Genomic DNA, 12,610 nt, shown 5'->3' with positions numbered 1-12,610 from the left:
GGACCGTACTTCACCGGCTGCCAGGCCAGTCCTGGTCGCCCCCGCCTCAGACTCCTCTTTGCGCGCACGCTTAGGACCGGCGCCGGGAGCTGGACCCCAGCCGCCGCGACCCCTGGCTCCTGGCCCTGCGCCTGGAGGTGAGTGAGGCGGGCCCGGACGTGGGATCTGGGCTACCCCAAGGGCACGCTGCCCCTCCCTTCCCCCCTTCCCGCTCCGGTTCCCGTTTTCGAAACTGAGAAACTGAGCTGCCGCCAGCGAAGGTCCCGCCGTGCGCCAAGACCTGCCGGTGTCTCGGTCCCCCAGTCTGTCTGCCCCTCCGTTCAGCCGTAGGGGCCTTGGCCTCTTGTCCGTCTGCTCCCGGCCCCTCTACCCGCCTGTGTCCCCAGCTCCTCCAAGCGTCTTTCCGTCCCTCTGGAATCTCTGGGGCCTTCTGTCCGTCCATCTGTCCCCACTTCTGTGTTTCCCCGTCCACCTCTCTCTAGTCCCTCTCTGTCCACCCTCCGCGTACCCCATCGCCCCACCCCTCGCCGATCCCTAGATCCTGTCCTCCCTGAGCCGCGCCCCCGGCCCACGCTCGCCGCCCCCAGCCTGTCCCCGCCGCCTTTCCTTTTCTACCGCGGGGCCCAGGCCAGGCCGTCTGCCCGGCTTCGCCTCCCGCCCCTGGGTCCCTGCCCGGCCCGCGCGGCGCCTCTTCCTCGCTCTATCTCCTTTCAGTCTCGGTGTCTGTGTCTCTCTGTCTCTGTCTCTCTGTCTCTCTCTCTCTCCCCCCATCTGTCTCCGGAATGGGCGTGGCTCCAGTGTCCGCCCCCTTTCTGCCCCTCCCTTATGTTCCTCTGAGCCCCCTACCCTGATGGCCCCCTTCAGGGACCATTCTGCCCCAGGCCCCTCCCAAACCAGACGCCATGCCGATGGGGGCCCAGCCATGTGAGGGGAGGCGGTGGAGGAGAGCCGGCGTGAAGAGGCAGGAGGAGGGCACCGTCAGAACTGCCGGACTTTCCTAACTTCCCCACTGAGTCCCCCACTTAAATCTGATTATAAGAATTTGCTGTAAATGGAGGGTTGTCCCTTCCTTCACTGGCCGCTGCCTTGTATGCATGGATCCTCTCCTTGAGATGAGTCGCTTGTATCGGGGCGTGTAGGTATGTTGTGTCTATGTCTGCTTGAGTGTTGTTTGTCACTGTGTCTGGAACTTGCCCCTGGGATTCTTTTTCCTCATGTGTGATTTGCGAGTGTGTATGTGTGTATGTCTGTCTGGGTGTTCTGAGGCTCTGCGTGCCCTTTGCAACTATGTATATGCTATGTCTTGGTGTGTTCTTTATCATCACGCTCCCCTCTATGTGTTGGAGTGTGTGTGTATCTTTGTGTGCCCATGTGTGTGCATCCATGTGTATCTAGAGAGTCCTATGTTGTATACTGGGTGTGTCATGGTGACCCACTGGCCATGAGTACATTCAAGGTGTTAATCGTGGGAGCCCATGGTGTTAGTATGCCAGCCTACCAGGCTCATATGTGAGTGTATCTTTATTAGTGTGTATGTATGTGCACTCACATATTGTTCTTCCTCTCCCTCTGCCACTGTCATCAGGCTGACCTGGTCACCACGGGAGGGGACTGGTCCCTTGGGTTTCCTTGTTCCTTATGTGGACTGAGTTGGGGTGTGGCGGACAGGCCGGCAGAGGGCAGCAGTGGTGTGTGTGTGTGTGTGTGTGTGTGTGTGTGTGTGTGTGTGTGTGTGTGTGTGATATGTAGTGTGATGTGGAGGTGTTTGGACAGCTGTACCTAGCTGTACGGTGGTGTAAGGGATCTGGTGTCTAGGGGTGAGACTGGTGGTATGGGCCTATGACTGGTGGGAGACTCACAGTCTGACTGTATGAAACTGTGAGTATGTGTGCTCTGGCAGTACTGATTGTATGGAACCAAGAGTGCTTGGGCGTGGGTATCAGGAGCAGGAGGGAATGAAACAAGGTGTGTGGTGCCTGCACCCAGGGTTCACACTGCTGGGAGGGAAGGTGAAAGCCCCAGTGTGTGGGTGAGCATGTGGGAGGCTGTGCGGGTTTAGGTGTGCACACGGCATGCTCAAGTCCAGCCCTGGCTCCTGGGGAGAAGATGGAGGTCTCCATCTCTCACCTTCCTCTACTCCCCCAAGACACCAGAGGACAAGTCTTGGAGTTTGTGGTATTGTGACCAAGACCTTGGGCTCTGGACCCAAAAAAGATTTGGGCTCAAAAATTACTGTGCCTGTTAAGAGCAAGGGGCCAAAGCTAGGCCTCTCTAAGGCTGTTTCCTTATCTGCAGAATGGAGAAGTTGTAAGGACTAGAGCTCCTGTGTCAGAGATCATTTAGCACAGCCCTGCCCCGCAGTGAGAGCTCAGTACATGCTATGTCTTATTTTGTGATCCCTCACCTCCCCGTAACTGTATGGTCCCCATTCTCCTGGGAGTTTGGGCCAATAAAAGCCCAGATAGTCCCCCAATCCAGTTTCCTGCCAGAGATCTGTCTTTTGTCCCCCTCCCATCCTCTTGACCAGACTGCTCTGTGAGAGGGAATAGGGCTGACAGAAACCCCACCAGCATCCAGCCCTGTTCATCCCACATGACACCCCCCTCCCAGTCTCAGCAGCAGTGATGGGGGAGAGAGTGGTGGGAGGTGATTTGGAGCTGTGACTGCAGGGCACTGACACCGTTTAGCTGGCACAGCTAATTGGAGTTTAAATTAAAATTAGAAATAAAATATGGACAAAAAGATAAAGCCTAAGGATGCCTCCGCCTCCAGGGAATGGTGATGTGGGTATTCAGCTGGAGGAAGGGCTCACATCTGGGGAGGGGAATCTTTGGTGGAGGCTAGGCATGCAGAAAAAGTACTCAGGCTTTTCAGCCAGGACACCAGGGGTACACTGCTGCCTTTGTCATTCCTTCCAAAATCTCTCTTGGCCTCAGTGTTTTCAGCTGTGTAATGGGTACAACAGTAATATGAGAATCACCTCAACTAGAAAGTGTAAAACAAGGAACAAAAAAGTGTCACTATTCATTTGGCACTCCTAATGTGAGTCTAGCACAGGAGCCAGCATGCCACATTATTGGAGCCTCGGAACCACCTGAGGAGATGTATTCTTCCCATTCTAAGGATGAGACAAAGTGAATCTCAGAAGGATTGCCCTAGCCCCAAGGCAATGGTACTTGACTGTACCATAGGTTTCCCAAACCCACAGGGCAACCTCTTGCAGAAGGAGGATTAGGAACAGCCTTCTTGCTGTGTATGTAGCCTGGAAAGGCTCTGAGGGCTGAGACAGTGTTCCAAACCCTAGTATGGAGTGGATATATAGCCAGTGCCCTGGAAAAGTTGGGCCCAATACCCCATTTCACAGAGGAGAAAGCCAAGTTCAAAGACGCCTCAAGTATCAGAGTCAGATGAGGCTGAACCAGGCCTGTGTTGGTCACGCTGGGGCTGAATGATGAGGAGAGCCTGTTTGGTGATGCCTCCCAGCTCAACTTTTTCTTGTTCCTACAGGTCTGCTGAGAACTGACCCAGGTGAGGGGTGCAGACCTACTTCTCCTGGTGGTGGTTGTGTGGTGGTGGTGGCAGCAGGAGCCAGAACTAAGGGCAAGGGGGAGCCAGAAGCCCCAGGTAAGACTAAGTCCTCTTAGACAGATGAACAGTGGACAGCATGGACTTCCTCTTTGGGCTCGTCCCCTTCTACCCTGGGACTCGGTTGGGGGTAGGGGACGGAATACTAGAGTCCTTGGTCTGGGTGTGGGGCCTGGGTGCCCAGAGTGGGCAGCAGTTTGCCCTGCAAATGAGTGCTCCTGGCCTGGAACTGGCTTCTGGCCTAGGAAAGCCTTTGGCTTTGGAGCATAGAGGCCTGGTGCCCAACAGTGATTATGGGCGAGGAGTAGTGACACTTTGCTGGTCAGTTATAGAGAAGGTGGTGTGTGAGCCAAGGGCTGAGGTGGATGTATCAGCATTTCATTGGTTCCTTATTTCTGCCTCAGGCAGCCTGTCCTTATCATCACACAGGGAAACCGAAGTTTGCCCTGGGCGCTACAATGGGTTGGACACCAAGCTGGGAATGGAATGAAGTCTAGCTCCTAGCATGACTGAGCTCTTTTCCACACCCCTGTTCCCTTATTTCCCCAGCCTCTCTGGGGACAGAGGAGAGACTCTAAATCCTTCTCACCAGCCCCCAGATTCAGGGTGAGCTGGGCTGTCACTGAGGAATGTTGGGGAAGGCTGCAGTCTCTGAGACCCCTCATAAAGCTAAAAATTCCTTCCTCTGGGGCCACCCTTACCTCTTTCAGCTCCCACTGCAATGAAGAGAGCCCAGTGAGTTACTCATTGCATGTCCAGAGCCCAGTTAGCAGGATTATGGGGGGCATTGGGGGAGGATGCTGAGGGTACCTGGAACCTAGGAAGTAACAGTGGGGACAGGTGGCAAAGGTGATCTTTTCTCCAGGTGGTGAGGGCTAGGAGTGAGGGATTGATCAGGCAGTCTTGGAAGTGAATAGACAAATGAGCCTAACTGGGGTGGAGGGGTACAGGAGGGCAGGGCCCTCACTCCTGGGGTGGGAGTGAAGCTGAACAGAAGCAGAGTCTCCACTAGGTCTTCTGTTTATTCAACCTACCTGCAGATCTGGTGGGGAAGAGGTGAAGTGCCCTTAGCTGACTGGGGCCTCTGCTACCTGAGGTCAGGGGCTCATTCCCTCCCAGTACTGAGCCTCAGTCCTTAAGCAGTTCAGTTAATTAGCCTTGGAGCTAGCTTCCTTTCAACTCTCAAACATCACCTGCCTAGCTGGCATATACATATATATGCTTACAAAGGGGTACAGAAACTGAGGCTGCACTTGGCACCTATGGCCACAGACCTACGAGTGCCTGTACACGCACACATGTACACACGGACACGGGTGTTCACATGCACTCACCCACAGACACGATCAAACGTGCACAGATGCTCATTCAGTCATCCTTTCATTCAGATGCCTGCCCACACACACCACACTGTGCCCATTCTGGGTCAGGAAGGGGATGTCCTTGGTCAGGGTCATAGCCCAGCCTGTGTCTGGCACTGAGGGTGAGGTTTGAGGTGTGGCTGTGACCACAGATGGTCCATGGGGCTGGGCTGCACTTAGAGGTGGGCTCTGCCCAGGCATTCACCAGCTATCCTGCCACCTGGCCCAGGCCCCCAGGCTGACCAGGGCTTGGCATTGAGATGGGGGCACATGGATGTGGGGGAGGGGCCATGTCAGCTGTGCTGCACCTGTTTGTGGCTGTTGCCACAGAGGAGGAAGTGGGCTGCTTGTGGTCATAGGGCCAAGGTGCTAACAGGCCAATAGGGGTCCTATCAGCTCTTCAGTCCCCTCTCATTGTCCATTCCCGGTGGAAGTGGAGTTGCTGGGCTCTGAGGACTGGAAGGCAGAAAGTGTACTTCTTCTGGGGCAGTCTGTGCACTTTCCAAGGCCTGGGCTCGGGGGAGAGGCCTGTCTATCTGAGGTGTTTCCGGAGGCTCACTTCCTCTGGGCTGCCCAGGAAGTGGTTTCAGAGTGGAACTGACCAGCCCTCTGTCTGTGGCTTGCCCCACCCCACCCTTGCCTGTAAGGGGAGCAGTGTCTGGCCAGTGGATTAGGCCAACTGGCCAGGCTTTCCACTGCCTTGGCTGGCCAGGCTTTGATGGAGGCTCAGGTAAAGGGATGGAGGACTGAGGCCATGAAGCCCCTGCAGTCCCCATAAACCCCAGCTCTTCCCTTACTCCAAGCCTGTAAGCTGAGACTTAGAGCAGAGCCTTAGCTCCAGCAGGCATGGCCCCCTTGTGTGTGAGTGGCCTCGGCTGGGCTGCATCTCTGGGATGAGGCTGCTCCAAGGTGCTGTATGAAGAAACCTGTGCAAGTGGCTTTGACACCAATGCCTCTGTTTCTCCCTCTGACAAATGAGACAATTATAGCATCCACCCTTATGGAGTTGTGCCAGAAAGAACAAATAATGTTGGCAAAGTAGCTAGCACCATGCCTGGCACATTGTGAATGTTTAAGGAGTAGAAACTGTAGTTATGTATGTAAAGAATTAGTTCATGGTAACTGTTCAAAAAACAGCAAGTAGTACTGATGATGGAGTTATTATGTCTGATGGCCTGGGCTCTGGCCCAATGTCACAAGGCCAGGTGGCTGCAGAGCCTGGCTGAGAAACCAGGTCTCTGGCTCCCTCATCCCCAGCTCGATTCTGCCTCCAGAAGCAGTGCTGCAGGGTGGGGAAAATTTCATAAGTTCAATAGGTTCCATGTCCTCCGAGAGAAGAGCTCTAGGGTGGAGCAGCTGTGCCCACTCAGTGGCCCAGCCCCCTCCTGCCCTTTTCCCCTTCACTCCCTTACAAAGAGAAAAATAGATCTCATGACAAATAGAAGGGAAAGGCAGTCTGCAGCAGTCTGTGTCCTCCTAGGCCTCCCCCGAGCCTCCTTTCCTGCTCAGGCTCCCCGCAGGACACTGGGCTTGGAGAAGCTGAGGCTGGTGGTGAGGAGGTGGGTAGAGCCCTCCTGCCAGCCTTCAGACCCCTGAAGTCATCCTTTGACTGGGGATGGGGGTGGACATCGGGCTCATGGAGGCTAGAGGAGTGAGGGAAGCTAGAAATGCTCCCCTACACACACATCCTTGACAAATGGCAGCTGATGGCAGGGAACTGCCTGTCCCAGGGACACGCAGAAGGTCAGACCAGTGAGGGCTGGGCTGAGTTTTGGCCTTCACTGTCTGGGGCTAAGAGGCTGGGGCCTTCGAGTGTTGGAGTGATAATGATGATGGGGTAGTCGGCAGGGGCCAGGAGGCTGGAGGACTGGAGATGGGCAGGGCCTGGGCTGAGGATGTGAGTGAGTGCATCCTGAAGGTTTAGGAGCAAGATCTCTGCAGGCATCAGACAGACCTGGGTTCAAATTCTCACTGGATATTTACTGGCTGTGTACTCTTGAGCAGGGAACTGACTGCTTTGAGCCTCAGTTGCCTCATCTGTGAAATGGGCAGATCAGGGAGTGTCCATCTGAGACCTAAATGATGAGAAGGAACCAGCATGTATTTTGGGGAAGGGGGAATGGAAGACAGAACAGCAAGCACAGAGGCTCCTAAGTGGGGTAGGACTTGGCTGTTCAGGGAACTGAAAAGGGTCATTGTGGCTGGGACAGAGGAATGACGGAGGGCAGTGGCTGAGGAGGTCAGGGAGGTAATGTGGGCCAGTTGGAGGTGGGAGGGCTGGTCAGGGAAAAGAATCTGAACTTATCAGAAGGGAAACAAGAAACGCTGGGGCTTAGGCAAGGGGTGATGAGATCTGCTTTACTGTCTTAAAAGACCCACACAGTGTCTGCGGCAGAGGGACTGTAGGGGCCAGAGCAGAGGACGGAGAGCAGTGAGCAGGTAGCTGCACCTCCTGGGGAAGATGGCGCCAGGATGGGGGCAACCGGTGGAGAGAAAAGAGGACTTAAGCAGAGACCACAGAGGTGGGAATGATAGTGTTGCTCTGTCGGGAGGAAGGGGGAGGAGGAAAACGACCCCCAGGTGTCCACCTGAACAACTGGGCAAGCACTGGTGCTGCTAGGAGATGGGGGGCACTTGTGTGGGAGAACATCAGTAGGTCTGTTTTAGACATGTTGGAGCACCTCTAGAGAGTGGCGAGGTCAGGGAGATAGGTGGGTTCAGGACGGTCTGGGCTAAAAGTGGGGACTTGAGAGTCGAGAGGTAGCACATACAGCCCAGACTGAGGAGGAGAGGGTTCATGGGACCTTTGTTGGGGAAGTTTGAGAGGCCCTGGGTACAGGCCCAGCATGACTGTCCCTCGAAGGTCCCTGCCAAGGTGCCCAGGAGGGCAGGATTGTGGTGGCTGAGCTACTGTTTTCACAACAGCCCCGGAAGCTTTGGATCATGTCTGTGGCTGTGTTGGGTAAACAGGTGCAGTGGAGCAGCCAGTCGCCAAGGCCCAAGACTGGATCAGATGTCTTCTTGGTGTGGGCTGTGAGTGCTGGGGGCTGGTGGAGGTGTGGGGTGTTAGGAGGAGGATTGCAGGGTCTTCTAGTATCAGGGATGGAAAAAACTTAGAGGTGTACATTGTTAAGACTGAGAAACTGAGGCCATGGGAGGGACAACAGCTGGCCTGGGGTCTACCAGTGAACTCATGCTATCTTTGCCTAGCCTGGTCTCTTCCCAGAGCAGTAGACCAGAGCCAGGCACTGCAGGGCTGAGTGGCTTGAGAGAACCTCTTTAGCCACCGATCCAAGGAAGTTTGGAGTCCCCTATAATTTCCAAGGATAGCTGGACTTGGGCATTGGGATGTGAGGGGAGAGGGCCAGATGTGAGGACGGCAGTAGTGATAAAGATGATAGTGACAGCTGCCTCAGTGCCAGGAGCTGCATTCAGCACAACTTCCAAGGCAGGGCAAGATCAGTCCCTTTTACAGATGACGCCAGAATACCTTGGCCAAGCTCTCAGAGCACCCGGAGAAGACCAGATCTGAACTAGCTTGTCCAGCCCACACCCAGGCCCCCACTCTCCAGTTCCTCTGTTCACTGCCTGCCATGGGATGGTGTACCACAGTCATGCCTCTCCAGTTTTCTCCTGATCCTAAAGTGGAGAGGGATCATCTGGGCCTTCTCCCCTTATAGGAATGGATGGCAAAAGCCTTAGGTAGCCAAACACAAAGATGAGGACTCTAGTAGGAGGCTTCTGTGGGTGCACAGAGAGAAGGGCTGAGGAGTGAACTTGGGGCCCATCTCTGTGGGGGCTGGTGGGGAAGTTTTCCCACCCCCAACCACATGCACATGCCTTTGCCCAGCTGGAGGCCAGAAGGGCAGATCTGGGGCTAGAACCAGAGGGTCCCTCTCTGCCTTTGCTGGGGGCTGCCCCATTGGCTTTGTGGCTTTGGGTGAATTGCTTCATCTCTCTGTGAGTTTCTGCCTAGTGAGTCTGGAGCTCAGTGGAGGTCATGTGTGTAGTGCCTGGCATGGCCGTCTTACCTGTGTAGGTGCGAGCCCTCCCCTTCTGTGCATGAGGCCTGTGACTACCACCCGTGACCCCCAATCTCATCCTCAGCCTCCGCTGACTTCCCCTCAGACAGGTGGGCAGAGGAGGCCTGCCCAGCGATGAGCCTGACCCGCCCACTCCTTCCTGACCAGCCCAGTCTTCCCTGACACAATTTGGACTTTGCTCTGGGCCAGGAGGGACTTTCCCCACCTCCCCTGGTTGGGAGGCCTAGCCTGCCTGACACCCAGCTGCCCTTCCCTCTCCCTCATTTCCCCAGCCACTGTGCCCCAGGGGCTGTGGTGGAAAAAGCGACATTTGGACTTTCCTGGTGCCAGATTCCAGTCAGGCACGTGTGGGCCCTTCCAGGCTTGCGTTTTTATTTTTGTGCCCATGTGTACATACGTCACCCTGTGTGTACATGGATCTCTGTGCTGGTGAATGCACGAGAGTATTAATGTGTGGGCCTGGATGTCTGTTGCCATGTGAGAGCCAGGGTGTGGGGGTGTGTTTCTCAGAGTGTCACTGAGTGTCGAAGGAATGAGTATGTGCCTATGACTACAGCTGTGTGTGTGTGTGTGTGTGTGTGTGTGTGTGTGTGTGTGTGACAGCAAGCACAGCTCCCCGTGTGTAACTGTGTGTTTCGATTGGTGGGTGTGCCATATGTGCACATGTGTGTGGTTATTCTAAGATAGGCCCTGATGTACCCCCCACCCTGTTTCCTCACAGAGGCTCCCTTGTCCTCAGTCCTGCCATGAAGAGGCCTTTATTTCTCCCTTGGGGTTACCCAGGGGTTCCTCCCTCTGGCTGAGCCAAGGTCTTCTCCAATCCTGGGACTAACTGAGTTACTCAAGACTTGTGCATGGTGTGGGCTATGCCCCCAAGGAGGTCCTACCCACCACACCTGCTGTCAGGGGTGGGTGGGAGCTGATGGCAGCCAGGGTCTCATGTCCTGCTCCTCAAACCCTTCCAGACTCTCTGGCTTAGTGGGCCCATGACACCTCAACTCATCCCTCAGATCAAAGCTCTCCGTGACTCCCCCAGGCAGCAGACCCTCCAGCCCCCATGTTACTCCAGCCCCTCTCACTCCCTTCTGCTCGCTGCCTGAGCAGTGATCATATCCTCCTCTGTAATTATATATTTATGTGACTGTTCCTACCAAGCTGAGTTCCATGGGCCTGATGTGTCTTGTCACTGTAGTGCCTGCTATCTGGCTGGGCCTGAGGAGGGCTGGGGGTTACCTGGGGCTGGGCTGGGCCTTTGGGACCTGTAGTTCCCACCCTATCATATGCAGATGTCACATTGTCTACGTGTTTGTTTTCCTGAGAAGAGGGCCTAGGTCTTTCATTGGTTCTTAAGATATTGTCATCCCTTTAACATTGCAAAAGTTTCAGTCATGCTGCTCATGCCTCACCTCTGATTCCCATCTGATTCCAGTGGGCTAGGTTGGGCCTGGCAGTGGAATTTTTGAAAATCCCCTGAACAGTTAGGTGTGCAGCCAGGGCTGAGAATACTGAGCCAGAGGCAGAGACACTACCCAGACAGCAGACCCAAGTCCTCAGCAGGAGCAGGATCCCAGACACCTGCACAGGTTATCTGTAGGAGGCATGGGGTCAGGTAGCAGCTGGCTTTCTGGGGAGTGTGCAAAGATCCCCCAGGTCTGACCTTTAGAACTGTCTGGAAAGATACAGAGGAATTCAGGAGGACATTCTGGCTAAGGGAACTGCATATGCAAAAACGAGGAGGCCTGAAACTGGGGCAAAGTGAGATCTGAGGTGGAGCACAGGCCAGGGCCAGGCTGAGGCATGAGCTTTCTCCAAGGACAGTGGGAGTCCAGGAGGTTCCAAGCTGTGGGGAGAATGAATGAGGAGGGGCCAGGAGCGGTAAGAGATGGGAGGGGTCCCTGGGGGAAAGGAGGAGCGTCTAGGCAGAGTGGTTGATGTGTATAGGGTGAGGGAGGGGCCCAGAAGGAGCCTGGGGTGTGGGGGATGAGGAGCTAGTCCTGGGGAGGAGCAGGTGTGGGGAGTATCTCCTGCTCTGGGACTTGGCCTTGACCTGAGACCGTAGCTGATCCTCCTCCCAAGACAGGGCTGGATAAATGGGGGCTATGACATAGAACCTTGTGAGGGGCCTTGGAAGGGTCTTGCTAGCCCTTCCCCTCCTCCACACCCTGCTCTTCTTGCTGAGCCCGTTTCCTGGGTTGTGAAACCCCTGTGGCCTCCTTAACGTGTTTCCATCTAGGAAGGCTGCCTGGGGAGGCCAGCCTCCCAGCCAAGCTGCTACTCGCCTACCTGCCCAGCCTGGCAGCTTCTGCCACACCTGGCCCCCTTGTCCTGTTTCAGCTCTGCCAGGGACAGCCTTGGTCCCTCCTGCTGATCACACTGCCTCTTACTCTTCTTCTCTCCCACTGCCTGGGCCTCATGTGCCTTCTCCCTCCTTCATTCATCCTTCAAGGCTTATGTGGGGTGGACCTTGGTAGGATCTCCATCTCAAGGAGGGCCTAGTCCAAAACCACCCCCACCAGTCTTGACTGGCAGCAGGTGGTGCTTTGTATGGGTGGGCAGCAGGGGCTGCCCCAAAGCTGGGCAGGTGCATGTGGAGAGAGTTTCATGGAAGGGGCATCCTCTGCTCCTCAGGTGTCGGTTTAAGGGAGCAGAACCCAGACCTACCAGGGGCCTCAGCTGATCTCTACTCACTCTTGCTTTCCTGGACCTCAGTCTGTCACCTCTTGGTTGCCTGGCAGACTTTCTGAGGGAGCCTCCCTCCATCTTCACACACACTCTAAGAGCTTGAACAAGGTCTTTCTTTCTAGGCCCCACTTTGCTCCTCTGTCTAGTAGGCATCACCCTGTGGCCTGTAAGACGGAGTCAAATGCCAAGGAAGGGCTGGAGTGGAGGGGACCTCATTGTCCTCGGTTTCTGCCTCTGTACAAAGAAGAGATGGGCATGTCAGTCTCTGAAGGCCCATCTCTTGGAGATGTTTTGACTTGCTGGGCTTTATTTTTCACCTTCAACAAAATTGTTATCAACTTACATGCTGTAGAAAAATTAGAAAATACATTCCTGTTTCTGTTTGTGTCACCCCTTAGGCCATGTCCTCCACCTTGCCTTCCTTGCTGAAACACACTCATGTGCACACGTATGGATGTGCAACATTCATACTTGTCTTCTGTGTCCCAGGAGCTCTGACCGGTACAGTTACTCTGGTCAGCTTGAGGTCAGCCTTGTCCACTGCCCTAGACGGGCTGGGAGCAGATTTCCATTGCCCTGAGGAGGTGACGTGCCTGGTCTGGCCTAGCCCGGCACCACCTTTCCTTCCTCTGGGCTGCTAGTCTAGGGCATGGTGGGTAGCAGGGCCAGTGGGCCCTCGCCCCCTGAAGCTGGAATCCAGTACGGCCTAGCCTTTTCCAGGGTTTGAGAACCAGAGGCTGGTCCAAGTGGCTGGGACAAGAAGGAGGGCAGCAGTTCAGGGGTCTGTACGACCTGCGTTGTATAGAAAGGGGTGGTCCTCAAGGTCAGGCCTAGGACTGGCCTAGAGCGGGTTGGGTGAATAGACTCCGGTCAAGCACAGGGTACCTGTCCTATTTGTTTTCTGTCTTCATGAATGTGTTGTGTGTGCTTCTCTTTCCC

The 12,610-nt window shown here is 55.2% G+C and overlaps 1 protein-coding gene across 1 annotated transcript in view; it reads left to right on the top strand.

The window, feature by feature from the left end:
* The first annotated feature begins 6 nt into the window (after positions 1-6).
* PRKCD (protein kinase C delta) overlaps positions 7-12,610 on the top strand; it is a 29,646-nt gene continuing 17,042 nt past the window's right edge. The window contains exons 1-2 of the mRNA XM_015593661.2: positions 7-137; positions 3,508-3,624. The gene's annotated coding sequence lies outside the window, so the exon portion shown is untranslated. The remainder of the gene's footprint in view (positions 138-3,507; positions 3,625-12,610) is intronic.

This window comes from Pteropus alecto, unplaced genomic scaffold (assembly GCF_000325575.1).
Source record: "Pteropus alecto unplaced genomic scaffold, ASM32557v1 scaffold75, whole genome shotgun sequence".
Taxonomy (NCBI): domain Eukaryota; kingdom Metazoa; phylum Chordata; class Mammalia; order Chiroptera; family Pteropodidae; genus Pteropus; species Pteropus alecto.
This window is presented reverse-complemented; position numbering and strand designations above follow the sequence as displayed.